The sequence below is a fragment of the Myotis yumanensis genome, unplaced genomic scaffold, assembly GCF_028538775.1.
Source record: "Myotis yumanensis isolate MYYU_CA2020_CCGP unplaced genomic scaffold, mMyoYum1.0.hap1 SCAF_5, whole genome shotgun sequence".
NCBI classification, from domain to species: domain Eukaryota; kingdom Metazoa; phylum Chordata; class Mammalia; order Chiroptera; family Vespertilionidae; genus Myotis; species Myotis yumanensis.
Window position 1 is genome coordinate 84651178 of NW_027223756.1, and position 4417 is coordinate 84655594.

Below are 4417 nucleotides of genomic sequence, written 5' to 3' on the forward strand. Positions count from 1 at the left end.
ATGGCCACCCAAGAACACCCTGGTAAGCAAGCTCCTTTGCTTATTAGAACTGCCACTTAAAAATCTGGAGTGGTCTGTCTCTTTCTTTGGTCTTTCCTTTTCTTTCATGTTTGGGGGCCATTTTCAGTGTTCACTGGAGAACTCCTAAGTTGCACTCCAGCATCTCTTATATCTGAGTGAAAATGAGGAAGCAATGGATCCTTTTTGTGGTAGAAAGCATGAAGTACCTTTAAATGGCAGGAGAATAGATATTTGTACCTAAAAATATTTTTCTTTGTGGTCTGACTGAAATATAGACATGGTGTTTGAAATAGTAGTGGAAGAATCTATGACATTTTTCTATCTAGTTAAGAAGGCAATACATCATAATCACAGCATGTATTTTGAAGATTTCAGAGTAGGAAAAATAACCACCTATAGATGAAATCAAAACAGCCACCACAGAATTATATTAAAAGCATTTACTTGGCTGGGGCTCGGGAGCCGACCCGGGCGTCGCCGCAATGGCGTGCCGGCCCTTGCCGCTGCGTGTGTCTCTCCTGCTTCTGCTTCTGCCGCTCCTGGGGCTGCTCGCGGGCTCCTGGAATCCGGCCAGCTACCTGTTCTCCTGCCCATGCATGGGGCACTTTGGGAACCAGGCTAATCACTTCTTGGGCTCCCTGGCATTTGCAAAGCCACACTGGCTGTACCCCTTGGATTGAGTACCAACATCACAAGCCTCCATTTACCAATATCCATGTGTCTGTCCAGAGGTACTTCAAGCTGGCTCCCCTCAAGGCCTACCATTGGGTCATCAGCCTGGAAGACTTCATGGAGAAGCTGTCCCCCACCCATTGCCCCCGCCCCCCCCCCCCCCCCCGAGAAGCGGGTAGCATACTACTTTGAAGTGGCAGCCCAGAGAAGTCCTGATAAAAAGACATGCCCAATGAAGGAAGGAAACCCCTTTGGCCCATTTTGGGATGAGTTTCATGTGAGTTTCAACAAGTCGAAGCTTTTTTCGGGCATTTCCTACAGAGCTTCCTGCAAAGACCAGTGGATCCAGAGATTTTCTCCAAAGGAACATCCAGTGCTGGCCTTGCCAGGGACCCCAGCCCAGTTCCCCATCCAGGAAGAGCATAGGCCACTGCAGAAGTACATGGTATGGTCAAACGAGATGGTGAAGACAGGAGAGGCCCTGATCCACACCCACCTCATCTGGCTCTATGTCGCTATTCACCTGCGCATTGGCTCCTACTGGAAGAATGCCTGTGCCATGCTGAAGGATGGGACTGCAGACTCCCACTTCATGGCCTCCCTGCAATATGTGGGCTATAGCTGCAACTCAGCAACCCCTCTCACCATGACTATGTGCCTCCCAGACCTGAAGGAAATCAAGCGGGCTGTGAAGCTCTGGGTGTGGGCTCAAAATGCCAGGTCTACATAGCCACGGATTCTGAGAGTTATGTGCCAGAGATCCAGCAGCTCCTCAAAGGGAAAGTGAAGGTGGTGTGCCTGAGGTGGCCCAGGTCGACCTGTACATCCTTGGCCAAGCTGATCACTTTATTGACAACTGTGTCTCCTCCTTCTCCACATTCGTGAAACAGGAACGAGACCTCATGGGGAGGTCATCCTCCTTCTTTGGCATGAACTGGCCCCCACAGTTTCAGGACGAGTTCTTTTTTTGTTTGTTTGTTTGTTTTTTTAAATATATCCTATTGATTCTTCACAGAGAGGAAGGGAGAGAGATAGAGAGCCAGAAACATCGATGAGAGAGAAACATCGACCAGCTGCCTCCTGCACACCCCCCACTGGAGATGTGCCCGCAACCCAGGTACATGCCCCTGACCGGAATCGAACCCGGGACCCTTCAGTCCACAGACCGACGCTCTATCCACTGAGCCAAACCGGCCTCGGCTCAGGACGAGTTCTGATCTAGGCTGGAGCACATCACCAGTCCAACTGGTCCCTCCAGCCAGGCCTGGCATCCAGAGCTGCTCCCAGGATTGACCCCCAAAAGAGAAGGCCAAAAGGAGAAGGAGCTGCCAAGGATAAAGAAAAGTACCAGGGACTTCCTGGGGCGGAAGATGGTCCATCTCCCAGGGTACAAACTTCCAAGTTCCTAGGAGCCAGATCATCTTCCCTGCTCCTGTACTTCTGGGAGTTTCTCGCACCAGCAAAACAGTCCAACCACTGTCTTTTGGTCTACTCTGCTCTTATTAGGGGCAGAAATAGAATATTGGGGACCAGCTCTAATTATAAGAAATACTAGAGGCCCAGTGTGTGGATTCATGTACCGGTAGAGTCCCTCAACCTGGCGTGCTCCCTCTCGAAGCAGCAGGTGCCGGGGAGGAGCCCGAGCCCGGGCTGGGCCCCCAAGCAGCTCCTGCTCATCCCAGCCCTGCTGTGCCAGCAGCTGCAATCGCCAGCCGTGAGCCTGGCATCTGGCGCCAGTCAGTCAGCTGAGTGGCGCTCCCACTGTGGGAATGCACTGACCACCCGGGGCAGCTCCTGCATTGAGTGTCTGCCCCTTGATGTCAGTGCACGTCATAGCAACTGGTCAAACGGTCGTTCGGTCACTTAGGCTTTTATATATATAGATTAATCATGCTCTGTTAACTGTCATTGTTTTGTTCTGATTAAAGAAAGTAAACTCCCACCTGGCTGGGAGTTGCACGCGGGACCTGGGAGCTCACCTGGAAATTCGTCCCATCCTCCATATCTGGGAGCTGCCTGTTATCATGGAAAGATTAACAACCTTGTTGCAGAAACCAGAGGTGCCAGCTCTTTACAAGCCCCCAGGCTTTTACAAAACTCCAGGCCTTTGCGAACCCCCAGCCCACATTACCTGTAAACTGGCCATTTTGCATACCTATTCTTATCCCTTTTGCCTACTTCCCCATGTAATCTTTGTCCTTCTACCCAATATAAGCAGCTGGTTTATGGGGGAGAAAGGGATAGAGAGCAGATTTTTGTGGATAACCTGCTGCTCTCTCATACTGCCAGCATTATTGGAATAAACGCTCATATGATTTAAAAAAAAAAAAGCATGGTTATTTTACCAGCCAGTTTAGATTTTACATTTTAAAAATGATATATATGAAAAAAAAATGATATATATGTATGTCTATATTATTTATTTCAGAAAAGAAAAGAGAGGGAGAGAGAGATATATAAACATCAATGAGAAAGAAACATAGGTAGGCTGCCTCCTGCATTGGGGACTGAGTATAATCCGGGTATGTGCCCTGACCAGAATCAAACCAGCAATCTCTTAGTGCAAGGGTTGATAGTTCAACCACTGAACCACACTGTCTGGGCAACTGTTTTAGTGTTTATAAGATAATGATAACAATGGCAATGAGAATAGGAACTGGAATGATAACATAATAATCAAGACACTTTATGACACAAACACTTGTATAGTATATGACTGTCTAACTGCTAGGGCTGACCCAGCAGCCCCTGAGTGACAGAGAAATGATGACTCTGACACATATTTCTGTGAAAGAGAGGGCTGAGGCACCACTTGGCTATGGCCGCCAAGTAGCCCCATTCGCCTGCCTCCTTTGGCCTTTATTGTCATAACAGCTTGAACTAAAATTAACCTCTAGATACAATCAGCAACGTAAGCATCCTGGATAAAGCACATGCTTCTACAAGGTTGGGTCTAAATGACTAAACATAGAGATTCTAGCAAAATACCCCGGGGAATCAGACTTGTTTGGAAAAGTCGAGGTAGGGGCTGCCACCTTCGGCAAGATCCCCTCAGGGGCCCCCCAACCTTTCAGAGAATCCTCCTTACAAACATTCCAACCAAGTCCTGTGCTTCCCCACATCTAACCACTGAGTTTGTACACCCAAAACCAATATATAAAAATGAATAATTAAAATAAATGCACTGGTCCACTCAGCACCACGGGAGGATTGGCTCAGTACTTTACGTCTTCAGAGACTCCTAAACATGGAAGCACTAATCTGGTCACCTTTGGTTAGAGAGGCAACTGAGACTTCGGGAGCTAAATGACTTGTCTCTCTTACATAGGCAGTCAGTAGGGCAGCTCAGATTCATCACCACAAAAACAAGCAAACTGCAGACATATTTCTTCAGTGAATATCCTCTCTTATATAATAAAAGTCCAGCGACCATAACGGCATAATGGCCAGAACGACCGGTGGACCAGTCACTATGATGAGCTGTGATGACCACCATGGGCCAGACGCTCAACGCAGGATGGGGAGGGGGGCACAGTGAGGCCTGGAGGTGCATGCTGTCACTCAGGAATCCCAGGAACTGCAAGCCCAGAGCTTTCTCTCCTATAAAAAAAATAAATTGAAAAACCAAATCTGCCGACGCCGCCAACCTGGGAAGAATGGCTCCAGGAGGGAAAGGCCTCCCCAGGCCCCACCCAGGCCAGCTGGTGCACTGTGAACTCGCAGG

General features: G+C 48.7%; 1 pseudogene; it reads left to right on the forward strand.

Moving 5' to 3' along the window:
• On the forward strand, positions 1 to 3621 carry LOC139011458 (GDP-fucose protein O-fucosyltransferase 1 pseudogene; annotated as a pseudogene).
• Positions 3622 to 4417: the final 796 nt, after the last annotated feature.